Source organism: Ambystoma mexicanum, chromosome 1p, assembly GCF_040938575.1.
Source record: "Ambystoma mexicanum isolate Mex_15411 chromosome 1p, UKY_AmexF1_1, whole genome shotgun sequence".
In the NCBI taxonomy this organism is placed as follows: Eukaryota; Metazoa; Chordata; class Amphibia; order Caudata; family Ambystomatidae; genus Ambystoma; species Ambystoma mexicanum.
Window position 1 is genome coordinate 433,045,720 of NC_090921.1, and position 27,904 is coordinate 433,073,623.

General features: G+C 46.3%; 1 protein-coding gene across 1 annotated transcript in view; it reads left to right on the forward strand.

The window, feature by feature from the left end:
* The window catches only part of IFI30 (IFI30 lysosomal thiol reductase), a 182,399-nt gene that overhangs the window by 62,484 nt on the left and 92,011 nt on the right, over positions 1–27,904 (forward strand). The gene's annotated exons all lie outside the window — the stretch shown is intronic.

Here is a 27,904-nt window from a genome sequence, read left to right on the forward strand (position 1 = left end):
CCCCAGATTTCCCCCAGGGAATGTAACAGGAAAATGAATACTTTAATTTCCTGGTTGGCTACGATCTCCCTTTTTTAATTCAGGGACTATTGCTGCTATATGCCAAGATTTAGGCACTATCTTGCTAGAGACAATCACATTTTTCAACCTTCATTACATTGTAAAAGATCCCATAATGTCCAATCACACTTGCAATAATCAATAGACCTCCCATTCCAAAAAGCATTTGAAACAATAGTTGTATTAACCTCCATCAAAGAAAACTTTAATTTAGGTACAGTTTCTTCTGTACTTTCACCCATCAGACAGATTGACAAGTGGTCCTGGGGCATACAAATTCAAAGAATAGTTAAACCTGTCTTCCTTGCCAATATTATCGAAGATGATGGTATAACTGTTGTTTCCTGAGGAAATGACCACTATATCCTAACCTTCTTTCACTAGACACATGCATCGAAGCATCTGGTTTGTCTTTAAACATTTTTGAGCGAAGTTATTTTTGTGAAACCAGCAGTCTTTAGAAGTACAGTATTACATTGTGTACTCATGTCAACAAATGCTTTGTGCTTGTTACTAGCCTTCTTGGATTTCTGTATACTCATATACATGTAAATACCTTTTGATAATCCTTGGTCGTGCATCATTGTCATACAATGCTTGCCAGTGCTGCCTTCGTCTGTTGTTATACTTAGTCAGCCTTGGCGTCCCCCTCTCCCCTAAAACACACCTTCCCCCGCCCCGGGATGGCTGAAGCCATGTAACAAGGCCCACACCATGCTCAAAGGATTTTCTGCTTTTACTAAGAGGTGTACGTCGTCCACCAGATTCCAGTAAAAATAAAATCATACTCAGTGTTTCCTGCTTGCAAAGTGAATTGAGCTGGTTGATTGGAGATAGGTATTCTATTTAAATGACACAAAGCTTAATTTGCTAAATATTGTGCTACATCTCGACCACTGTTGTTATTGGTGGTTGATGAAGTCCTGCTCTGGCAACCCACCATGCCCCATGCTTATAGGAAAGATCACTATGGCTATCATTACTTCTACGGATTGCAGCATTGAAATGACCTAGGAGTAAGCAAACACAGTATTTACCCGTGTGACTATTATGCAATAAGTTATCAAGTTGCCCTCTAAGCTTCCACATTGTTGGCAAGTATCCACTATTCACTACTTGTACTATACACATTACAAAGTTGAACTCTGAGCATACTCCACTGTACATTTAGAACATTTGTTTAATGCTCTCTAGCAGTCTAACCCACACCCGTATCCATGTTATTAACCTACCATATGTTTGCCCTTGTTTAATGTCATGGCAGGGGGCAACAGTTTATATATCCAAGTTTATGAATAGGTCAATCAAGGCATAGAAGCCCACAAAAGAGTTCCAATCTAAATCCTCAATCTTAGGACCTATACCTGCACTATTCCTAGTGACTAGCTTCAATACCTGAGGCATGATTGGCAATAAGGCAGTCATCTCCTTCTGGGCTTCATTGAGATTGATCAGAGGTGGTTCATCCTCGGGGCTCTGCAGCAGCAATGGGATATTCACTTGTTCATCATTGTGTGCTTCTAGGGAAACGCTGGTTGGGACATTAAAACCTCAGTGGAGTCTATAAAACCTGTAATGACTTGCTCAATAATCTCAATTGACACACGGTTACTTTGGGCCTGTTCTTAGATCTTGTATTACAGATCATAGGAGAAGGGGCTGGCCTACTTGGGTGTCCCTCTAATTCCCTCTAGGTGAAACGTTATCAGCTTTATTTCCCATTGCTGCTGGGTTTGAGGCTGTCGATCCTGTGCTCATCACTGGGCCTGTCAGATTTGTATTAATGCTCCTCATGATTGGTTTAATTATTTAATAAAAGTTATACTTTGCAAGTTGCTTAATTGTTGTTCCGTGAATGACCGGCTGGGCCAAATGGCAATCTCTAACAGATAAGTTTAAAGTTGAGTTTGTTATTTGGGGTGGCATTTTGTTACAGGTCTAACAATCTGCTAGCGGGTCCCTTAGTGGGTATGCTTTAGGAGGTTACTTGTAGCACAAGTGCCATCTTGGACTTATTAGATGGGACAGTGCAGCATTCTGCATATTTCAATCTGTGATTCTTATCAGATTGGTAAACCTCTTTTTCTGATGCACGCGGGTCGCTGCAAGCTTTTAAGCTTTAAGTGACCGGACGCAAAGTATTTGTATCCGGTGGTTACATCGGCAGTAAAAAACATCATTGGGGGAAACAGTTTATTTTTTTTCTACTTCTACTTAGGATGTATCATAGGGCTGGAGTTTCATTTATATATTTATACTGTTCCTACAATATGCTGGGAAGGCTGATTAGTTGGGAGAGAAGAAACATTATTGACCCCAACAATGTTTTTCAGCCCATGTAATCACACCCAAGCAAAAGTATTAACGTGTAGCACTTCTTAGTCCTGTTCTCCACACTATGGTGCCGGGCTCTACAGGCACTTGTGGAAGCGAGTCCGTGGCCTGACAATACCACATCAGCAAGCCTTTGCTGTTTGTCGAATGTGCTGGACTCCACAAGAACGAAGGCACATCCTTACTTCTTGGAGTCAATTGCCTTTTTCCTCTTGTGGGATCTTTAGGGGGCCCTTGATTAAGGGGAAGATTGAACGATCCATGATCTGCTCAACCAGCGAAGGGTTCTGTCGGGGCAGACATCTTCTGCCAGGCCCCAGGATTCTGCCCACCACTGCGAGGTGAGTAATATTTGAGAGGCACACACAAGACAGTGTACGTTGGGGTCCGTTTGCAAGTGAAAATGTACTGCTCTGTTCTAATGAATTTTATTGTATTACCTCCCAATTTATTCAGAATTCAGAACAATCTCATAACAAGCAGAATGCATTGAAAACGGCTTCCTCCAAACCCCCCTTCTAGAAAATACTTCAAAACGACATGAGCTGTACAGACATTTCAAGGCCAATTTGTCTGACATGCAAGCACAAGGTGCTTCCCCAGAGGCAAACTATATTGGAGGAATGTATTGTTCAGGAGAACATATAAGCATCCCTGCTTATCGACCAGACAGAGAGTCACATAGGGGGAGAAAGGGTAAAGCCGGGCAAATGGAAAGCATGCTGCTTAGCAAAGACTGAGTGAATGACAAAAAGATAGCAACTTTCAGAAACAAGATGGAAGCTTTACATTAGAATAATACATGAATGGTGCATGTTAGACAGACCTCTCTGCCCCCCAAATCTATCCTGGAGGTGTTGATGGGCATCAAGTGATATGCTGCCCTTGTGGTTCACTATAAAGACTGACCAACCTGAAGAATTCTTGAGTGTCTACACATTCAGGTCATTGGCCAGGGATTGGAATTCAAAATATTTCAAGAGGGGAGAGGGTGCTATAGACTCTCTAAGGCGGGGGTGTGCAATCTTCCGCCCAGGCCTGCATAATCAATGGTGACAAATCATGGGAGTCGTAGTCCAAATTATCTGGAGAGCCGCAGGTTGCAGACCCCTGTTCTGTGGCGTGTCATATGTGTGATGGCAAAGGCACAGCACTGCATTATCAGTATGCTGAGTACTAGGAGTGATGATAAAACTAGCATTAACAGTTGCTTGATGCAATCTCTCACGTTGGTTTGTTAGTGATCCAACCAGTTGAATATACTCACGTTAATGGGAGTTACCACTTTAGCCACAGCCCCAAAAACTCTACTCTGGGCCTTGATGAGGGCAACATCATTTTCTATTTGGTCCTGACTGTCCTCTAGGAAACAAGAGATGTTTAATAGGTGGCACACTCCACCTTGGAGGCGAGGAGATCATATAGGGCTGATGATTCTAGGCCATGTATGCAGACATAATCTTAACCTTCCACTGTAGGTCCTGGATTACAATCGCTGTGGCGTTAGCGAAGATCTCCAGTGAAGTAGGCATGTTATCGTTATACTCAAACCCAGGTAGATCTATCCCCCACTTACGGACAGATTGTCAAATTAAATCCCCTGATTGTCGGAGGGTAATGTTATTAATCAATTTAAATCTTCTACCGCTGAACAACGGTATGAGGTGGGTGCATAGATCCAAGAGATCCAAGGAGTGCCTGTGCAATATGGGAAAGGAAGGAGATCTCCTGCACTGCCTGCTAATCCGTCCCTGTTATGCTGACCTCAGTAAACAGAGGCTAAAACAGATTGCTGTGCAAAATGAAATCCGAACATGTAAAGAAGCACTGTTGTATGTAATTAATTTTGAAGGTGAGGTATCAATTTATAGACTATATGAGTATGTTAAAGCCACTCTTATTCTACAAGATGAAATATATTTATATTTTAAATGAATTTTTCTGCAGTTTAGGCAATTTGGTATTTACGTTTGTAGGTATTATTATGTGATTACCTGATTGAGACTATTTAAAGATATTTAAATGTGATCTGTGAATGTGATTATGTTAATGGAGAAATTCCGAAATAAACTAATACTGGCTGACAATAACCAGGACTCTTTCAAGGCCAGCAAGCCCTCAGGTCGGGAGGTATTTGTGAAATAGGGTATCATACCAGTTGGGGCAGGTGGACAGAGGATGTTCCACCACTGCGTAGGAGGCCGGGCAGTGAGTACAAATGAAGTAGGGGTTACTGTACATACAGAGCCTGTGCTTGTCCAATTCAATGTCTTGTACACGTATTGTCCGCACAACAGGTTGAATCCATGTTGGATTAAGAATGGCAATCTTCCATAATGGAAGTTGCTCACCATGAACACGTCAGCGGGCACAGAACCATGAAAGGCCAGCATGTTCCAGGAACATAGGCCAGTAGGATTGCTAACAGTGCAAAAGCGAAGTACAGCTCTTGGGAGGATAGCTTAGGGGCAACGTGCTCGCCTTGGAAGCAAGACGACATGGAGCAACACAGGTTCGATCCCCGGATTCGCGCTTAGAAACCTCTGGGTATTAAGCACGTTATAAATAGCCTATCATATCATATAACCATAACCCTTTTCCAGGGCGATCTATGTCATGACCCGCTTGGTCGGTATCTTCCTCATCAGTGTAATTGCATATGGCTCCATAGGGCAATATCCTAGCAGTAGACGGATGCCCATTGACATAGATCTGGCCCTAGATTCAAGGTGTTAGATGTCCCACTGGAAAGGCTCAGGTATAGGTAGTTTTGTTGCATACACATAAGAGAGCTCGCTTAGCTCGGTTCACCATCAAGGGTGTGGTTCTACATGCTGGTGTTTCTTGCTGACCCCTAATGCCTGCAGCCAGAGGCAGTTGCTATACATGGGTTTCTGCAGAGTAAGCTAAGAGAGGCTGTCCTTGTTGGAGGTGGCGAGGACTATTTGTACACACCCAGCGGTTACTTAGATTGTATGTTCGGGCCATAGAGTCTGATTTGCCTGACCATCGGGGTTTCTCTTACAACCAGACAAGGGCCGATACAGTTACTGAGATCATGATCTTACCGGAAACTTCCAGCAACAGTATCCATGGCACACGAATCAGAGAGGCACCAAACATACCAACCAAGGACCATTGGTAGTAAGGACTGTCTAAATCCGTCTCTGTTCCCACCTACCCTCTAATCCCTCGGCCGACCTCAATTTAAGGGTCTGTTGGATTCTGCCCCAAGAATCAGAGGCTTCAGAGCCGATGGGGTGCAGGGACGACAGTGGGGTCAGACCAAACTAACAAGCACAAGACAGTGAGTGGGGGCTTTGTAAAGGGGCGCCTGTCTCCCTCAGATGAGTGCCTTTGGTGAAGTGATGTGTAGGCCAAGGGTTTGCACCATACCTACATGGGTCTTGCTGAGTGCAGGGGAGAGTTCTTACCAGTGCACTCTGCTATCTTGCAGGGATGCTTAGCGACAGTCTGCGCATGGTGGGCGTGTTTTCAGCTACTGCACGGACGCCGGTGGCTGGGGGAGGTGCATTTCTTCCCAGGGATGGGACAGGTGCCTGTCAACGGGATCTCGAGCCTGATAACAGAAGGAGCCAGAATAGGGGTCAGTCTTATGTGGAGTCCTCACTACAGAGGGCAACTCCTTGTTCAGAAGGGAGGAGATCTCTGGGTATATGATATACTCTAGCGCGAACGTGAGTGCAGAAATTGCCAACCGTTGCCAAATGCAAAGCCGGGTCGCTGCATTGCAGGGTAACGCGGGAACAGATCTGGCACTTGAGCAGGGGTGACTTGCATGATAACATGATAATGTTGGTGCTTAGGCTCAGGAGGCAGACATGGTGTAAAGGACCAGACACCTGCAGTGAGGGCACCCAAGGACTCCCATCAGGAGAGCCCAAAGAGGCATGTGAGATAAAATTTCTCTGTATGTGTTATTTTTCAGGGTGGCCGAGTTATGGGGCAGGTGCATACAGATTTCTCACAATACTCTTCAGCTTTGTCTCTGGCTGACTTTGCAAAGTCCGTGTGAAACAATTAATCAGATTCCTCCTTCGACATTAAATTTAACATAAAACACATCTATCAGCTGGCATCGATGTTGAACTAACATGGAAACAGTACATCAAATCCAACATCTGGGCAATTTATGCCACCTGCGCCCTTTGCAAAACACAACCGGGTGTAGGATCCCCCTTGATAGTTTGTTTCCTCTTTACAAATACTGCACTAGGCAGGAAAGGTGTGGCCTCTGGACTCTGCTCTGGACAATGTTGTGGCAGTGACAACACTGTGGAATGGCAGGAGAAGAGGCATCTGCACTAGAGCAACTACAGCGTGGCACAGGAGGCTGAAGCAAATTCCCGCCCTCTTTGTCCCATCACAGAGATCAGGACAAGTAGCTCGGCCAGTGGATGTCACCGCAGACCTGTGGACAAAAAAATTATCAACACAGAAGTCAATCCAGAAAATACCACAGCATTAATGTATTGAATACGGGGATAATCCAGTGGTGTGGTTAGCGCAGGCTCTCATGTACAGTAGGGCAAGCCGTAAGGCAGCCATTTGGGACAGCTGTGTAGCGTGCAAACTGGCTGATATTTTCCATGCAGATAATCAATTAATGGTGTGCAATCTCTGGCACAGGATCCTCTTGCACACAACCCAACTACTCAGCACATTCATCAGCACTAACGCGTAAGTGTAACCAGCAGTTCTGGGCATATTGGTAATGGGCCTCATTAAGAGTCTGGCAGTAACCCTGCCAGTGCTACCAGCGGTTTGCCGCCAGACTCGTAACATTTTACCAATGCCTGACTTCCCAGTGCCACCAGCACATTACAGGTCCGGCGGCCAGGGGAGTCATGGCACCGGTAAAATGTTAGTCCCTATTCCCATAGAGTCCCGCCGGACTCTATGGGAGTGGGGACTCAAAACCGCGGTGCCATCGCTTCCGTGAACAGTGTGCCTACCATGGCCGCTGCACCCAGCAGGGTCAGACCTTTTGGGCGCAGCGGCCCGACAGCCAAACTCGTATTTTGCTGGTGCGGAAACAAGGGTGCCAGTGAGTTTACCGGCACCCTTGTTTCCGGACCTACCAAATCTGTAATGAGGCCCAATGTCAATTTGATGGGCCTGTGGGTGGGACTGATTTGCCAGGGTTGTGTGGGTGACAGAGGATGCAGCCACTCACTAATGGCTGCACAACTGTCCCTTGGCCTGGCGCCTGTCCTCCCCCTTCAAATGGGCTTTCATTGCATTTTCCCTAGATGGGCAATGCCATGCGCTGTTCTTTGCTAAATGCCAGTGTGCTCCAGTGGGGCCGCTGGCTTACCAAACTTTCCCCAAACTCCCTCTTTATCCTGAATGATAACACAATTACCTATCACAAATCGTCTGTAATACACTGTACCTTTCAGGACACAGTGGAGGCCTTCTCAGGACTCAGAGGAGCCCTGTCCCTTTGGTCGTGGGGTGTGACAATGGGGAAGCCAGCTGAAGTCTAGACTTATCTACTACTCTGTGGCCTGGCCTTGGAGGTGTTCCCGGCATTTGCATTTTTTGTCTTACAAAATTGCAGCTTAGTTGTACTACCAAAGGAAATGACACGTGTGCCTTGATGCAGTATCCATGAGAAGATGCCACAGCTCCTTGGTTTCATGTAACGGAGAGGGGGCAGCGTACATAGACATCTTTTATATGGAGAGGTGATTGGGCTTAGTTTATCTTGTTTCAAGGGATCATATCATTGGAAGTAGTAAGCAACATTACTAAGGATTATACCATGTCAACAAGGATGGCTTCATATGCCACCACAGTTCCCTTTAATTCTAGGAGAAACTTACTAGAGTGTGTGCGTGCAGGAGGAATCTTATTTTAAGTGCTTAGAGAGGGGTTAAGGGTATGTGAGTGTTATCGATCATAAAATAGCTTGGGGCAGAAAGATGTCTTAAAGGGGCACTAATATTCTGGGCCTGTGTGATCTTTGTCAGCTTTGTCTGCAGGCCCTGATTAATTTACAAGTGTAGGCTGTGGAGGAAGCCAGGGAGTTGATTTGTTTTTTGAGCGATAAGGTGGAGTCGAGGTAGAAATCTAGTGTTTTTAGCACTGTTGCCACTTTGATTATATTGCCGTCTATATTGAAGGCGCAGTAGTTCGGGGTGAGTTTTTTGAGGTTGGAGTCGGAACCCAGGATCAGTATCTCTGTTTTGTCGTCGTTCAGGCAGAGGCCGTGAGAGGCCATCCATGCCTGAATGATGAGGTAAATCTTGTTTACTAGAGCTGTGTCTTCAACAAAGTTACCAGATAGAGGTATGAGGATCTGTGTATCGTCTGCATAGTTGGTGTAGGTTACCCCCAATCTGTCAAGTTTGTCGAAGAGTGGCTTAGTGAAGATATTATACATTGTGGGGGAGACACATGAACCTTGTGGGACGCCACAGGTGATATGTATTGGGTCCGCTGAGGCTAATGGGGAGAACACTCTCATCGTGTGGTTGTCCAGGAAGGATTGTACCCAGGCTATAGCTTTGCTTGAAAAATGGGCAGCAGACGCTAGGTGGTTGCATAACACTGCGTGGTCCACTAGGTCGAAGGCGTCGATAGGTCAAGGAGGAGGAGCATAGCTGTTTTACCTTTTATCCTTCAACTCCTCGATTTGTGTCTTAAGGTCGATTAGGGCTGTTTCAGTACCATGTAGTGGTCTGAAGCCAGATTGGCGTGAACCTAGTAGTTGGTTTGTCTCCAGATACTTTTGGATCTGGAGGTAGGCTACTCTGTCAATGATTTTAAGGAGAAATGGGACTGTGATAATGGGCCTATAATTGGTCGGGATGGCTGGGTCAAGGGTCTGTTTTTTAAGGAGAGGAAGAACCCATGATTCTTTAAGGTTAGTCGGTACAGTGCTGGATCGGAAGGAGGAGTTTATTAATTTAGATATAAAGGCGCTAGGTCTCTCGCTGCATCCTTAATAACTTGTGCTGGGCAGCTGTCACCTTGGCAGTTGGAGGGTTTCAGGGAAAATATCACTTTTTCAGTTTCCAATATGGATATGTTGGAAAATCTGAATGGTTTGTGGCTGCTATGATTGCCTGTTCTAGGTGTATCTTCCAAGTGGGAGGTATGTGTTCCAGTGGAGTTCAAGGATGCCCTGAACACGGCTGCAGTCAATTTCTTTGCAATTTTTGTTTGTAAGGTTGTAATTTTATTAGCTAAAGCATTTTGGATGCTAGTGCACCATTGTTTGTCCTTAGGGACATTATCTACGGGTGTGATTGGGTTTTCCATTTCCCGGAGGATGGAGAAGAGCTCTTTGGAGTTAGAATTGGCTTTGCTAATTCTCTCATTGAAAGTATTCTTTTTAGTTTGGATTATTTCCTTCTTATATTTTTTGGCAAGGTCATCGAGTAATGTTTTATCCTCAACTGAAGGTGTGTGTCTCCGAATAGCTTGGAGTTTACGTTTTTGGATCCGTAATTCTTTGAGGTGTGGGGTGAACCATGAGTTAAGGTGAGATTCTCGTTTACTTTTGCGCAGTTTGATAGGGGCAATAGTATCCAAGGCTTTGGACATAGTGTTGTTGAATGTCTCAACTAGTATATTAGGATCAGAATTGATAGCGCAGGCAGTGAGGGCTGGTAGGAGGAGTGGAAGTAGTTTTTCAGCTGTGATTTCTTTTTTACTTCTAGTAGGCATAGGTGGAGCTGTTTCAAGCTTGTCTAGTTTAGGAGGCTCTATGATAGATGAGAAGTAGATAAGGTGGTGGTCAGTCCACGTTTGTGGTAAGATGTTGGAGATGGTGGTGGCACAGTTTCGGTTAGCTATCCAATCTAGTGTCCGCCCTTTTATATGTGTGGGGGCTAAGACTTTTTGGGTAAGGCCATGATCGACTAAGATAGATTGAATGGAATGGGCCTGTCTGTCCGTGTCGTCATTGAAACCTAGGTTAAAGTCACCTAGTAGCAGGAGCTGAGTAGAGTCTTTGATGTTCGTGGTGAGGAGGCTAGATAGATATTCCTCAAAATTACCTAGAGGGCCTGGAGGTCTGTACACCAGAAGGACAGTTGGTGTACTGTTGTTAGAGATGGGTATTTTAGCAGAAAGAAGTTCACAAGATGTGACATCTGGGTGTGGGGTGAGCCTTACTGCTAAATTCGTTTTGGCAATAATGGCCAGGCCACCTCCCCTAGAGTTAGGCTGGTCAACTCTAAGTATATTGTAGTTGTCTGGTATGGCAATCATGAGTGCAGGGCCAGCAGCATCATGGAGCCAGGTCTCGGTGATAGCTAGGAGATCTAGGTTGTCCATGGCTAGTATGTCGGCAATTTCTGTGTTGTGTGCTATGAGGGACCTAGCATTGATGAGGGCTCCTGATAAGGTGGGAGTCGTGATTATTTTTTGAGTGGGTCTGGGATTAGGAAGATCGGGTCTTTTCTGGTTGTGGGAGAGGTCAATGTGTTTTTTAGGGCGTCTTTTTGCATCTAGGGCAGAAGGGTTGGAGTCAGAGGCAGTTATAGTTAGTGTAGGACCAAGGGGTCTAGTTCTTTTGTTTTTTAGGTCATACAGACGTGGTAGTCTCGCTCTAAGTCATATATTTCTCTCTTGAAGGTTACAAGGTGTGGTGTTAGTGTTGGCCATTGTTGTGATACACATAGTGAGAATGGTCCAGAGTAGGGACAAAGTATGTATATAAGGTAGGTTTTAGTAATGCGCATGTTGGGAGGCAGGAGGTGATGGCACCTAGGTGCTACAATCCCAGCAATAATTAAGAATACAGAACACAAGGGCGGCACCTCAGTGCAACAATCCCAGCGGTAATTAAAAATGCAGAACACAAGGGCGGCACCTCAGTGCAACAATCCCAGCAATAATTAAGAATGCAGAACACAAGGGCGGCACCTCAGTGCAACAATCCCAGCAGTAATTAAAAATGCAGAACACAAGGGCGGCACCTCAGTGCAACAATCCCAACAATAATTAAAGATGCAGAACACAAGGGCGGCACCTCGGTGCAACAATCCCAGTAATAATTAAGAATGCAGAGCACAAGGGCGGCACCTCAGTGCAACAATCCCAGCAGTAATTAAAAATGCAGAGCACAAAGGGCGGCACCTCAGTGCAACAATCCCAACAATAATTAAAGATGCAGAACACAAGGGCGGCACCTCAGTGCAACAATCCCAGCAATAATTAAAAATGCAGGGAGTGGGGGCGGCACACCTAGGTGCAACCACGTAGTCCTTCAGTGCACGACAGCAGTAGAGTACCAGCAGGCTAAAATACAATTGTCCCAGGTGTGGCGCAGTTTATGTCAAATGCAATTGTCACATATAATATTGCAATGGGCTAGATGGGGTGGTCCTGCGTGAAGCAAGGGGTAGGCATGACTACTCAAGTAGTCGGGGGTAACTAAAGATAGGCTCAGGTCGTGAATAGGGCTCCAGTAAGTTTAACAGTAAGGATAAAACATAACAACATAAGTAGGCAGACAGTACATTGAGAAATTGGGCGTGAAGCGCATAAGGACCTGGGTTGTCGGGTGGGCAATACCAAAAAGGTCACAACAAATACAATTATGACAGGCAACTATATTTTTGGTAGTAATATAGAATGTAAGGCAATCATTGTATGGGTTATGTCACGGGGCATGCAGGAGGCCATTGAAGTTCAAGTGTGCAAACGAAAGTTAGTTTTTGTATAAGATCAGAGGGGTGGCCACGCAGGGCTCAGGACGGTTGGAGTTAGAAGCCAGCGTAACGTAATGTTGACTGAGGCAAGGTATAATATGGGCCGGTGACGAGTAACGATAAAAATCAGGTGGTTTGAGGCATCATGTGCTTGTGCTCTTACGTTTGACTGCAGCCGTGTTCAGGGCATCAGTGCAGCTGTGGGACACATGAGTGTTAATGATGGGACATAGTTTAGTTTCTTTATTGTGCTGTTTCATGTCATGCAATCTCTTCTTGCATCACCTTCCATTTAACCTTATAAATATCCCGACTAGTCCAAACCAGATGTTCATCAACGTAAAATAACACCAATAAATAAAACCAGTGAATCCAGACAACCAGTGGATGTAACCTGACATCTAAAACTAAGAGGCTGAATGCAACACATGTTAATATAATCTGGTCTGACTCAGAAGCGTCACTACATCACATTTAATTGAAAACACACTTTATTTAAAACCATACCTTCCTTACACCCAGTCTTTTCTGATCTGCAGAACAGTGTCCTGGAATGGAACGGTAATGATATGATGGGTCATTTATAACGCGCCTGTACACAAGTGTTTCTCGGCGCAACAAGACAAGGAAGGGGGGACAGAAGGAGGACAAAACAACAATCTTACTAGGCCTTGTGTCATTTAGATCACGCAAGTATGGGCCGGGGGGGAGGGAGGGTGAGAAGTGCCAGGGGGCAGGAGGGGATACGAGTGCAAGTAACTCCTAAGTGCTTCGGTTGGTGGCTCATACGTGCAGAGAGTCAGGGAACTATAGGGTTGCAGATACAGTCCCTTAAGTAGTTGAGACACCCAACGGCAGTGCAGGGCGAACTAGTCGAGCAGGAGCCTGGTCCCGTAAGTTCAGTGGGTGCCAGGTAACCAGAGTGCACAGCAGACGGGGACATCAGCAAGGATGAGGGAGAGAGAAAGCGGAAGCGAAAAGGAAGGTATTGAGTCACTTCCAGAACATTAGATGGTCCTGCTCAAGTTTGAGAGAGGCAGGGAGGCTGTTCCAGAGGGAGGCCCCAGCTGAAGAGAGAGATCTACCCCCCACTCTCTGCCTGGAGAAGCGTCTGCCCTCAGAGAGTTGGAGGTGGATGAGTGGATGGCTCAAGAAGGAAGATGTTTAGGAAGATAATGTTGGTTGTAGTGCGAACCCTGGCCCCAGAAAGCCTTGTGGACAATGCCGAGGGTCTTGAACTTGAACCTTGCAGCCACAGGGAGCCAGTGCATCGATTTCAGGGCTGGAGAGATATGATCCCTGGGCTTGAGGCCAAGGACACGTCTCACAGTCCTGTTCTGGATAAGTTGTAAAGGGCGAAGAGTAGAGGAGGCATATTTAGAAAGAGGCTGTTGCAGTAGTCCAGCCTCGAGAGGACAAGGGCTCTGGAGACAGTGAGCCTCTGGAGGAAAGTGAGAAAAGGAAGAATACCTCTGAGGAGGGGCAGCTGATAATGTGACCTCTTAGAAACATCAGAGATGTGAAGAGAGAAGGAGGGGTGGAGTCAAAGATGACCCCAAGGTTCTTAGCCTCACAGGAAGGAGCAGGTAGAGGGCCCAGGGTGGGCGGCCAGAGTGAGAGAGGGAAGGTGGGAGCAGGTGTCCCAATGAGGAGGATCTCAGTGTTACTGGCATTAAGGCACAGATCGTTGAAGGCACACCATTCTTGAATTGCGGACAGACAATCAGGTATGAGAGAAGGAGCAGAAGGGGCTTTAGGGAGCCTGAAGGGTGTCATCCGCATAACGCTGAAAGTTAGAGCAGAAAGTAGAGATGCAGTGGGCCAGAGGTTCCAGGTAGTGGTTAAAGAGCCAGGCAGAGAGTTTTGAACCTGGGGAATACCACATGTAGAGCGAGAGAGATAGAAGAGAGGAAAGGACCAAGTTGGACCTGGGAGTGTCGATCTGAGAGAAAGGAAGTCAGCCAGGCTAGGCCCTGACCAGAGATACCAGATTGTCATGGAGACAATTGAGCAGGATGGCTTGGTTGACCATGTCGAAAGCAGAGGATAGATCAAGGAGAATGAAGACAAAAGGAAGGTTAAATTCTAAATTAGAGAGCAAGTCTTCACAGCTCTTCAGGAGAGCAATTTCTGTGCTTCTGGCTGCTCTGAAGCCAAATTGATGGTCATGGAGACAACCAACAGGTTCAGTAAGTAGATTAATCTGGGAGATGGCCAGCTTTTCCAGGAGTTTGCCCAGGAAAAGAGTGATGGAGATCGGGTTTGCCAGAGAGGAAGGATCGGCAGAGGGCTTCTTAAGAAGTGGGTGCACATGGGAGTGCGTAAGGGGCCGAGGGGAAGATTCAGTGGCAAAAGAGTGATTGCAGAAATTAGCCAGGGCTGGAGCGAGGGTGTCAATGTGGTCCTGCTTTGACAAGACTTTCATAGATCGGACTTGTCTAGAAACATTGTCACGAGTGAACAGGGGGAAAGGGGATCAAGGCAGAGGAGAAATGGCCAGAGAGGAGCCTGGAATGGTAGAGGGAGAGGAAGAGGAGGTAGACGCAGAGAGAGTGGACAGGATGTCCAGAGTTTTAGTGGTGAAATGAGATGCCAGGGTCTAGGAGGGAACCGGAGAGGTAGAGACTGCAGCAGGACTGGCCTGGTCCTTGCAGATTTTGAAGTTCGGCTGAGTTGTTAGATGCCGCAGAGATGCAGGGTTGAATGTAGGCTCACTTCTTAGAGAGGACAGGGGGTCTGCATTGGCAGTTTGTCAGAGTGTGTGCTTGATGCCCTCCATTTCCTCTCAGCCACCCTACACTTGCCCTTAAGGGTGACAAGGTCAGGATCGTACCAAGAGTTGCACTTGGATGCAGGCTTCAAACGGATCCTCATGACAGGGGCAAGAACATCCAGAGCGTTAGAGATAGAACGATGAAGGTTGGAGAGGGCTGTGTCAAAATGTGTCCTTCAAAGGTGAAGGAGGAGAAAGTAGCGGTGAAAGCCTCCACTGACACACGCTTCATGGTTCAGATGACCGAGAAGGTGGGTGGCAGTGCTGGGGTCAGCTTAACCTGAGGGGCAGAGAGTGAAAGGTGAGAGGAGAGAAGAAAATGGTCAGTCAAAGAGAGAGGAGTGGTGACAGGCGGAGGTCTGACGAGATCAGAACATCTAGGGTGCGCCCTGCATAGTGAGTCGAGCCAGAAGGTACAATAGAAAGACAGAGTCACAGAGGTTGAGAAAGAACCCAGAGCAGGGGCTAGTAGCATCCAAGTGGATGTTCATGTCTTCAAGGAGGAGAAGTTGAGCGGTAGCGGAAAGGAGGAAGGAGGAAGTAGGAGAGGTCAGCCCATTCGGAGAGGGCAACCTGGCCAGGCAGCCTGTAGATGGTGGCCACGGTGAGAGGGAAGCCAGAAGAGAGAGAGAGCCTGCCAACCAGGCATTCAAAGGAGGAGTAGGCCTGCGTAGGAATGATAGAAGCAGGGATCCGCTCTGGGAAGATCAGGGCTACTCCCCCTCCAGGACGGTTGGTTCTGGGTTTGGGGAGGTTTGGGGAGGATCTTGTAGCCATCAGAGTGTCAAAACTTGTGACAGAGCTGGCAGTGAACCATGTCTCTGTGAGACTGAGTACATCCAAATCAAGGTCTTACAGGAGACGGCAGATGTCCGAGGAGTGTTTGACAGCAGAGCGAGAGTGAAGAGTAGCGATGTGGAACAGATTGCCACCTTTGCAAGACCTTGGAGGGGTACAAGCATGAGTTTTACCCTGCAAAAGTGTTAGAGAGGCCTGAGGTGGAAGGAGGGGAAGGCAGGATAGCTAGAGAGGAGATAGAGAGCGCCAGAGAGGTGGCAGAGGGAGGAGAAGGCAGAGCAGACAGAGCGCAGGGGAGGGTTCCAGAGAGGTGTCGAAGGGAGGAAACAGCAGAGCGGCCAGAGAAGCAGCAGAGGGTGCCAGGGGGATGGCAGAGGTAGGAGGTGGCATAGCAGCTAAAGAAGCAGTGGAGGGTGCCAGAGAGGTGGCGCAGGAAGGGGGGGAGAGGAGCCAGAGAGGGGTAGTTAGGAGGAGCTGGAGAAGAAAGGAAGTTGATAAGACGTGGGAAGCATCGATCGAAAAGGAGGAGGTTGGCCTGAGGGCCCTGGACCAAGACAGTACCATTTAAGTACACATTTATGATGGTCTTGGAGGAGTGGAAGGGGGCCAGGACGGCCTCCCACTGGGTGCCACCATTAATGGGAGAGGAGGAAAAAGGAGAGAAGACAGAGACCATATGTGGGGTCCATAGGCCTGGTGAGGGAACGACAAAGAGAATGTCGGAGATGGTCTGTCTGGAGGAAGCACTGGTGTAGGTATCAGCCATAAGGAGGCCTGGGTTGAAGACCAGGATGCCCCTTTTGAGCTTCTTCATACCAGACTTAGTGAGAGGCAGGGGTGTTGCTAGGTCTCGAAAAGACCCGGGGCTACGCTAATGTCGGAACTGTTGGGACTGGGGGCTAGCTAGCCTTTTGGCTGTAGCTCCTGAGATTATATCCGGGGCTACAACCAAAAGACCAGGGGCTATAGCCCCCTTAGCCCCCCCCTAGCAACGCTTCTGGTGAGAGGGATAGGATAGTTGATGGAATAGCAGTTAGAGAAGATAGGAAAGACAGAGAGCACTATAGAGGGTGCATGGCAAAGCCCAAGCAGAAGGGGGAAAGGGGCCAAACACTATGGGCAAACAGGAGGGAGGCACACAAGGGGGCCACTCAACAAAAAGGGGCAACGGGTACATACGATGCAGAAAAGAACACTGGACCTTGCAAGGTCTTTGCGTGGGTGGAGAAGAACAGTGCAGGCAACAAAGGTACACTACAATGGAACTCAGGGTCGTGAGAATGCAAGTACAGTACAAGAATACAAAGCAGGAAGTCAAAGGGGCGCTAGGGTGGAAGAAGACAAAGGCAAGGGATGCAGCACTTAAACAATGCAGTAGTAACCCAACAGACAAAATCACAAACACTGGTAGTACAAGGAAACCTGGCAGTAAGAGTAAATGCAGGCAATGCAATGGAGTGACAGTACAGTAGTGAATACAATAAAGCGGAATGACAACACAATGGTCACAGAATGTAAGTGGGCAGCAATGCAGTGAGGGATGCGTGTGGAGCAGTGCAGCAAGGGGTGCGTGGGTAGCAACACAGCGAGGGATGCATGGGGAGCAGCATGTGAAGGATGTGTGGGGAGCAATGCAGCGAAGGATGTGTGGGGAGCAACACAGCGAGGGATGTGTGGGGAGCAACGCAGCGAGGGATGTGTGATGAGCAACGTATAGAGGGATGCGTGGGGAGGAACACAGAGAGGAATGCCCTATCTCAGTGGAGCAGGGGCAGGTTGCGAGGGGTTCGCAGGCACGAATGCGAGGGGGAAGAGAGGCCTAAGTTGTGAGGGGAGTGAGCGAGGTAAGTTGAGAAGGGCGGACGCGCAGGAATGGGAAGCGTGTTGCAGATTGCAAGGGGAACAAATTGCAAGGGGAACAACGTGAGTGCAAGAGGGAGAATGGGACCGACACGCAAGGTCAGAGGGGTAGCGTGAGGTGCAACAATGCTACTCTCCCTTCTGAACCCTCCTACCTTGCAGCTGAAGAAAGGAGGGTGAAGTCCTCTGCACTCACAATCTGCGCTGCTATCCCATCGCCGCCAAACACCTGTGTCGCTCAAGACCACAGCCTTGTCCTGCGAGGGCTTTGCCGCTGAGCGTCCGAACCTCGATTCTTAAAGGCTTGGAAGTGTGGGTGTAGCGTAGCATGCTACCTGTCATCAGGCAGCGTCTCCTGCGTACCTGCATCGCTCAACACCGCAGCTTTGTCTTGCAAGGGCAATAAATACAGGACTCCTCTCCTCGGCAAAGAATCTGAAGCTTACCTACACAATTACAATCGCAGAGGGGCTGAGATGTCAGCGAATTAAAATCTGCAGTCTGTCATCTAAGTCACTACATCACTCGTCAGTGCAGAAATCTTCTGCAAGAAGACCTGTACGTCAGCTTTTGCTCTGTACTGTTGTACTCCCCTGTGCGGGGAGCTGCCTACGTGAATGCCATTATCTAATGGCTCCCAGTCACCAAATTACCCATTTGTAGAAAATGCGCTCCTTAGAGACTGGTTGCAGAAGCATGTTCAGCCCTCCAAGTATCCTAATGAAAGCAAATACATTCATCTAAATGACACATTATTACTGCTCCAAAAAGTAATTATTTTTAATTCTTGTAATGCTGAATATGCCACAAGTGATTCTAAAGGTGGCAAGCAAGAATGCTGATGAAGAGACTGTGATTAAGTCCCATGTTAACACCTGGGTACTAGTACTAGGGTGTGGTGAAACAGAAGGAGGACTCGGACTACAATGGGTCAAGGTATAGATTAGTTTATTCCGAATAAAAGAACAATGCCTAACTGTCCCTATCACTATGTGGGAGATTCCCTGCCTTCCAAAACGTAAACTAAGGGTGCTTGTCGTAGTCCAAAATAAGAGTCCTGAGTCCAAATTCCTACTCACTAACTGGCCCTACCACTTTAGAAAACCTAACTAAAAAGAAAAGGAGGCTTGCACGACAGCCTCGGAATGGACTTCTGCCTGGCCCGGTTCTTAGAAGACTTGGCATCGGTCTCAAAGTTCAGTTCAAAAGTCTTTACACAGTACACATTCCTTGTGTGTATTTTGTCAATTTAAAATCGTAAAGCTCTTCTGGACAGTTCTGTCTCCCCTGCGCCCCTTCTTTCTGTATATAGTTCTGCTGTTTACCACTGGTTCAATCTCTTCAGGATCACTTTAACTCTTCACAAGCAGTAAAAATCCTTCTAGGATTACTTTATATATTTTCCGGTATTTCACCTTTGTGGCCCTGGGACTCCCCAAAGTCCTGTGACTCCTAGGGAAGATTGGTGGATCTCTATCCAATTATTCTTAAGCTTTTTTTGGCTTCCTCGGCCTGGATGTGAAGCACATGCGTACCTTCCACCCTATGATTCACGGGACGTGTATGCATACAATTCTTTTTTGATATTGTAAACGGCTTCCTCAGCATTTGCAGACCAGGTTCGTATTGCTTGCACTCCGATATACTTCTTCTGCATGTTTGCCGCTCCTTGTACTGCGTATGGCTTTGGCAGTCTTTGACGCCACGTTACAGCCCTCGCTTTCGAACGGTGGGAGCGTTTTCTTCCCTCTTCGCGCATTTTCAATAGTGCCAGCACTTGCAATGTGGAGCACAGGGACTGTGGCTCCTTGCTTTCCCGTGGTTTTGGTGTCTGTTGCTGCGAGGCCCGGGTTACCACTTTACCCTAGTGGTCGCACCCCCCGCCTTGTAGCCTCCAACTAGCACCGTCTGTCTCGTGCTGTCCCACTACTGGCTCTTCCGCTACAAGTAGCTCTGCCCCTCCATGACGTGTCTACAGAGGCTTGCCTCTGTGCATCAGGGATGCTCCTCCCTCCGTAGGAGTGATGTACAATGACTTTCTCTCTCCAGGTCTCTTCCCATTCACAGTTCTTATTGGGTGCAGGTACGTCATCACAATCAAGAAAGGTGTGTCCTTCTTCCTTTACGGCAGCCTTCCGTTGAATGCATTACCTGCAGCCAACAGGGTGGAAGGAGTATTTCTGGTGCTTGTTAGTTCTTTCAGGGAAGTCCTCATTGGACTGGGAGTCCTTGTCCCAGAGAGGGGAGTCAATTCCAGTTGAAACCCATAGGTATGGTCTTGCGGAGCGTGGCTTACCACTGGGGAGAAGGAAAGAATTGTCCAGATTCATCACAGGAGTCTTTGAGTGCTGGTGCCACCACCTAGTCTGTGATACAGGTACATGGATGATCCCCCTATGTCCCGAGCCCATCACTAGCCTCAACTCAACAGGTCCCTCCCAGAAGCTTGATAGTAGCCAGATGTCTGTGACTTCGCAACCTGAGAAGGTAGAGATTCATCCACTGAATAATAACTTTCCCAAAGATCATGAGCCAAAAGCGGTCAGGCTACAAACAGGAGAGGACATCACAAGGACTTATCATCTAGCCTCAACCCACTCCTGTTTCACTGAAGGGGTGAGTACACTTTACTGGGTCCTATCGAGCAAGTAGATATACCAATTTAGCACATCCCCTCAATAGCCCCGAAGAACTGTGAGGGGCCTGAAAGGGTTTGTCAAACATGTACCATTCATGTATTATTGTAATAGAAAGCTTACATCTTGTTTCTGACAGTGTCCATAGTTTTTCCAATCGCTCTGTCTTTCCCTTACTCCTCCTGTGTGCCTCTCTCGCTGGCCGATCAGCAGGACTCCTTGCCTGTTCTCCTGAAGGATACATTCCCCTTCTCGCGTTCATCTCTGGGAAAGAATCTTGTGCTCGTCGTTTGCCTTGAAATGTCTGGAAAGTTCATGTCGTTGTAACTAATGGAAGGGGAGTTTGGCGGAATCTGTTTTCATTACATTCTGCTTGTTTCGAAAAAATTGGGAGGTACTGCAAGAAAGTCTAGTAAAACACAGCAGTGCATTATCGCTTGTGAAAGGATCCCTGTGGGTGTGCATCTGTCCTGTGTGTGCCTCCTAAATATTTCCCAGTGAGTGAATGCTTCTGCGCATTCACCATTTACGTTTAATTGTGAGCACTGCTCGCCATGCTCACATGGCAATCAGTGCTCACAATTATAATTAAATGCTGCCTGACATGCTTGCATGTTGGGCAGCATTTAATTTTAATTGTGAATACTACTTACCATGTGCGCTTGGTAAGCAGTGTTCACAATTACAAATAAATGCTGTCCGACATACAAGCATAAGCATAAGCATGGCAGATAGGATATACAGAGAATCCCTATGGGATCCACATGGAATCTGCATGCTTTATGCTGGAGTCAATTCTGGAGCATTTGAATGGTAGCGAGGAAGGGAGATGGTGGAAAAGCAAGTTGCATTCCACCCCTCCTCTCTGCGCAAATGATTGAATATGTGGCATGGCGTGAATTACTGAAGGCTTTTACACCTTAAATTCACATTACAACACAATAGAACATGAGCTGTTAATGAGCTAAAGGACTGGTAGTGTGTACACATATTACTTATTTAATGCATCATTCACCAAATCCAGGACATTCTCTTAATATATTTAAATTTTTATTTATAGTGTGCTCAATTACAGACCAAGGGTGGTTCAACACAGCTAAAAAAGTATTGTGTGAAAATATTGCTTTCATATGTGCCTGCAATCTTTGTATCAGGATGTTTGCAACAGTACTTTCTATGCCGTTGTCCCCATTACCAATCTATTTGCCCTCTGTTCATTTTCTGTCCCGGAGAATTGGATCCTCCTCCACCCCATTGCCCCCTATTATTTGTCAGACATTACCCTTTCTTTCCTGTCGCATCTATCTGTGCCCCTTGACCACATCCTCCTTTGCACTCCACTCTGCGCCTCCACCTCTTGCTCCCCTCTCAAAGCTGTGTACCACGCCCTTCCTTCCTGCCCACGCATGCTCTTGCTCTATGCACAGTCTGTGATGTGAAAAACACGAATGTATTTACAGCGATGTTATCATTGCAATACGAATGCATGCAGCAGCTAAAACATGGTTACTTTTGGACAGTCTTTCACAATAAGTCTCCTCTTTCCCAGTCTGGGGCTATTACTCCCCTCTTGCATGCCAAAATTGTTGTGCCAACGTTGGTTGCGGTTAGTGGTAGAGTTGGGTGGGCAGTGTTGGAGCCCCCTTTTCGGCCTCTCCTATATGTACCTATGGTCTCCCCCCTGCCACTCCGGTGGCCGAGCCAATCTCAGCAAAAGTATAGCACTGGATTCTATCTGCTTTCTATGGGATTGGCAGAGATACTTGAGAGAATGATATCTGAATAGAAGAGTCGAAGATTCGATTACTATAGAGATTTGTGCTTGGTTAGCCACTGATGTGACAGTGTGTGTTAGGGATAAAGAGATACTTAGCCATTTGTCATTGCTCGATTAGTATTGATGTGCTACGAGCTAAGCCTGTGGTGGCTCACAGCTTGGATTTGCATGTGATATGTAAGGTGACAGAAGATCTTACTGGGGAATCTTTTGCCATGGACATAGTTGAGCTATTTGAGAAGTAAGTATCAACAAATGGTTTTCATTTCCCTGATACACTGCACGCCCAAATGGGTGGATTGAGGAGCTGTCATTTGAGGAGTGGTGGCCTGGAAGGTCAGAAAATTCCTTATCACAATTATTGACAGAGAAGGCATACCGGATGAACTCCGTGGATATGCAGGCATTTCTGAAAGATAACAATATAGTTCACACATGCTTTTGCAATACTGTTACCTGACACTAGAAGGTGCCTCCCCTCCATAAAAATTGACTTTGCCGATTGGAACGTACAGTCTGTAATAATCATGAACAACTATTAGGAGACCAATATATATGGTCCGATGTTTAAAAGAAATGGAAAAACCCAATTCACAGGGTTAAAAGCAGATATTCTCACGCTCATATTACATTGGAATCGCTGTTGGTCATGAAAGGGGTATACAAGATTAAGACATTGAGTACAAGAAATAACCTGTCCTGAAGAAGGCCCCCAAAATTGTATAGAAAAGGACACTAGCGATAGTGTCTCATTTATACCAAGGCCGAAACATGTCGACTATCTGCAAGACTGTAAATAGTAAAAGTATTCTAATTTTTCAAGTTATTAATACTTACCCCAATAGAAAATTGTGTGCATACTTGCTTTCTTGTTTTTTTCATTTATGTGGACATTCCATAATGGTGTTTTTAGCAATTGTTAAATGTGCATCACAGATGCTGTATTGTATTTCCTTTAGATATTATTAATAATAAAACAAACAACAAACACACAATAAAGTGGTTACTTTTTGTAAAATAAGTGTGTGTGGTCTTGTGGCGGGTAGCCAACTCTTTGTGGAGTATTGATTTATACAAAGCAATTTTGTGTTGACTCTTACAATACAAATGTTTGTTGTGGTTTTCTAAAAAAGTAGCACCAACCTATGTGATATTAGTGGAGAGAGGGGTAATCAGTTTTCCAATTCTTTTTTCCTTTGGTCCTTTTTAAGTGACATGTTCCTTGAGTCTTCCAAGATTATGTCTTGCCACTCCATTAAACTGAATCCCCTAAAACAGAATTTCTGATTTTCATTTCCTTACATTCTACACTCCCAGTTTCGTTCAGGCTCCGTTCTTTCTTCTTTTGACATTTCCCTCACGCATGTTTATGAAGCTGTAAATTTCACATGGCCATGTGTTCCCTGTCCTATCACTACTAATCAGCTTTGTTGTGACAGATAAAAACCTTTCTTAGTTTCTTTTGGTCATCCAAGCTCTGGTGCTTTACTGGTTGCAATCTGTTTCCCTACCCATTTTCTCATTTCAATCGCTGGTAGAGCGTTTGAATACCTCTGGGTGGGAGTACCCCTCCAATACATATATACATTAATATACATTTGGTGGGTTTACCTGCCCCTACTCTACCACTGTTAAAAGCCATTTTACATTAAGCAGCTCACCGGGGCAAGGACGTTTGGCCAGATAATGCCCATTGTGTTCCATTTGCTCGGGTTGCTGTGTGCTTGCCACTCAAAATACGGGATGCATGCAGACTTTACATTTTCAAATGTGTACTAGCTACTAATTCTAACCAATCTTTCTCTAAGGTTGTTTTACTTTTGTAGAATTCTTTACCGCGTGATGTGCGTTGTGCTGCAAACTTTATTTTTACCCCCAAAATAATGAATCTATTTGTTAAGTCTGTTTACTGATCTTGTTTATTTGTTTGCACTTTAACTTTGATTTTATTTACAGTGTGTCTTTGTTTATTTCTTTGTTTCTACCTGTTTGACTTGACATTAATATTACTTTTATTACTATTATTTAAACGTTTGAATAATTGCACAGCACTGTTACCCACTGTGGTTACGTTGCACTTTAGATAATTTATGAATAAATAAATATATTATATACTTTAACCATAGCATGTTCACAGATCTGCAGATGTACTTGCACAATGAAATCATAGCGCCTCTCTCCTCCTACACACTCTTATATAATTATACCCGCTCACTAGCCTAGCAGTTCACTTAACGATACAACGATAATCTAACACTTGCTTGTACGCTAGGGCCATTTCCATGATTCATAAAACTTTGAGGTCTTCTGGGTTGACCATAGATATGGAAATCAAGCACAGTGCCTAATTTTTCTAAGAAATTATCTTGGTTCTTTTATTTAGTAGTACTTTATGCTTGGAGGAAGCTCATGCTGCTATACTGCATTGGTACATTTTGGCAATGAACGGGAGGCATATAGCAAGGATGTTAGCCTGGTGGTGGACACTGATGTCGGTCAGCATTTCACGTGCTCCTTGGCTGAGCGTAACAGGTGTGTCCTCAGTGCTCTTCTGAACTTTAACTAGTCCTCATCAGCGGTGGAGCAGGAGAGGGTTCCAGATAGATACGCATTTAAAATCGAGAGATCGTGCCCCAAAATGTCTGCATCCTTATTGTCATATTGCCAGCAAATGTTGGAAGTGTGAACTCCGGTGCCTGGACAACTAGTAGATAAGAAACAAACTGGTGACATATTAAAGCTAAGGGTCATTTTCTCCAGATTCACATGCTGTGAAGATTCCCCGTCGTCAGGCTGGGAATCCTCAGAAACTTAGAGCAGTTTAAACTTAAACTGAAACTTTCAGTCACTTTTGTGCTCTAGTATAGTCACTTTTGGGTCATACTGCCAACAACCAATAGGAACATCTCCATTAGCTTCTCCCCTGTTGGCCATATTCAGATTTTTTTACTGAACGTGTTGGGAGTCCTCGCAAATCTCTCTACTTACATCTGTACATCATTATATTAATAGGACATCTTTAACAAAGATAAGTACATCTTTTGTCGACAACCGTCACAAACGGGAACGGTACAGAGCCTGATAACTTGTTCCCAGCAACGATTACCATAGGGCCTAACTCATGACTGTCACCAGAAGGAAGAGCCTTTTCAAGGCCTGTGCTCACTGTGGCCTGAAAATATTGAAGATGCAAGATTTCTCAGTCTTTTTCTAATAAGACTCTCCATGATAGCCATTGACGTCTCGTTGCATGGCTCGACGAGACTGGTGGGGGTGTCTGACTCTGCTTCTGAACAGAGCATGCCTCACTTCGGCATAGTAAGACAGCCCAGTGAACCACCTGCAGTAAGAGATTTAGGTCATACGAAGAGCCCTCCAGCAGCAGGAAAAAAGCACACAGGGAGATGTCTGGCGACAGGCCAAAATCATCTCACAGGAGAGCGGATAGATCCTCCCCGCCTAAGGTCAGTGCCTCAGCGGTTCCTAAGAATAGGGAATGCCAGCCCCTTTTCCCCAATGAGTGGAACCAAAACCATCCACATCTACCAAGACGACTCAGCTGCCAAAAGCTATTATACAGTCGTCTTCATCCACTGCTAAACCGTCGACAACCACACAGTCTGCAACCAAGTCTTCCTCGACTTCTATGACAGAGAGATCAACTACCCTGTTGATGATTTCTCCATTGATGACAAAATAGTGTGCGACCATGGCGATCAAACAGACTATGACCCCATTGACAACTACACCGTCGACAGGTGCCATACCAACGATGCCCTCAAAGAAGTTGCCCAAAGTCCCAGACAAAACAAGCGACTGCACTGTAAGCTGCTTCAACCATTGCACTGTCGGCTCCTGCTACCTCGTGGTCGACCACTACCTCTACTGTGTCCGCACTGGTGGTGCTTCCACGCACCTCATACCCCATATTAGGGTTTAGGTTGCCGACATAACCAGCAATAGTGGTGGAACCAAGTCTATATTTCTCAGATGAAGGGGCTGAGGGGGCTATTACACCCCCTCCCTGATTCTCCATAGGAACCTGTCCAGCCATCATCACACCTTGCCTCACCAGTCAGGAAGCCAAGTCCGGCTAGAGCACCAGCACCATCAGCGAAGCTGGTCTGCCACATGGCAAAGCAAGCCTTATAAGGCTACCATTTTTTCTGCCATTGCATCCAACCCCATCGAGGGACATCTCTCTGGACATCCTCTCCACCCTCACTACGCTGGAGTCCACATTGCAACAAGGGGCGATAAATCCGTCACAAGCCCCAGAACTGCGGCCCGAGCACTCTGGAGGCACCCGTGTCCCTTCACAGCCCCGCCAGGGATAAAGGCATTTTACAAACCTCCAGGGAGGACAGGCACCTAACAAGTCCTCTGCAAATATGATTCTCGGATGGACACAGACCCAAACCAGCAAGACAATGTGGCTTCCACTCATACATTGGTTACTGATGAGTTTGATGATTTAGACCGGGCTGATGGCGAGCCTCATGAGGTCCCTGGTAGAGACTCTCCTCCAGACAAAGTGGGCTCATTCCATTTGCTCATAGGAAGGGCTTCCAAGATGTTTGGCCTTGCCCCCTGAGTAACAGTGCAAGCAAAGCCTCCTATACCAGCGCAGAGAACATCCGAGGAAGTCCATGATGTCCATCCCACTCCTGGATTATATTTGTGAGGATGCTGTCATTACCTCTACAGCACCAGCTAAAAAGGACCGCTTTGAAAACAAACGCAGAGCCCCTGAAAGCGCTATTGTCTGTCTCCACACACAACCAGCGCCTGACTGTGGTTTCTGCCGCTGCTAGAAAAAGATCCACGAATCCTTCATCATTCTGCTCTGTTCCTTCAGACAAAGAGGCAAATGCTCAGATGCTTTCTTTAAGAAAGTCACAATAACTGCAGACACTTCCATCAAGGCTGTGAATGCAATGGCCATTCTTGCACGGTACAATCGTGGGCTATTGTACAAGCTGAGCCCTATCCTTGAATTTTTGCCCGACGACAAAAAGCAAGCAGCAATGGATATATTCCACAAGGGTGAGTTGGCATCAGATAATGCCATCTTTGTGTTGGTTGAAATGCCGACATGGGATTCCGCAAACTGGGGAATGGAGCAGTGCTTCGCCTGCAGGGTTGGCTCAAGACAACATATTTTAGAGCTAAAGTCGTCAACATGACGTCCAACGGCATTGATCTTTTCAGGAAGAGGTCGATGAAACATTACTCTCTATCAAGACTGACATTTAGAGTGCTCATTCCCTGGGCATTCTGCTGCAAAGGCATCAGTCATTTCTCACAGGAATTGGACGTTTTTCAGCAGGACTTCATGGGACAACAGTCCTTATTAACAATCCTCTCCCTTTACAAGATTCTGGCATAGTCATCAGCTGATCAGTATAAAAGGAAGTCTCAGCCTAACAAGGCACACAGCGCTGCTGTGGCTCCTCCCAGTCAAGGGTCCAGTCTGGCAAGCAGCATTGACCTAATGGGGGTTCAACCCTCCCACAACTGACAAATGGGTGCTCTCCATCCTCCAGCAGGGCCACTCGCTGGAATTTGTGAGCATTCCGCAGGAATATTCCACCCATAAGCAAACCAGAGCAGCTCTGCCATCTCCAACTATAAGAGGTGCAGGCATTGCTGGCCAAGGGGCAGTGGAAAGGGTGCCAAAGACAGAACTATCGTCGGTAGTCTACTCAAGCTATTTCCTGAAATGGAAAAAGACATTGTACAACAAATCAGGGGGTTGGATTCCCATATTAGATCGAAAGGTACTCAACAAATTCCTCAAACTGCAAACATTGCATATCGTGATGTTACAACAGGTCCTGTCTCAACTACAGCAAGTAGACTTCTCCAGCATTGGATCTTTCATGGATTCACATTCTTAGAATATTCCCCGTTGTCAGGCTGGGAATCCTCGGTAAATTATGTAGACCTTTTCCATAGGAAAATGTCGACACTTTTG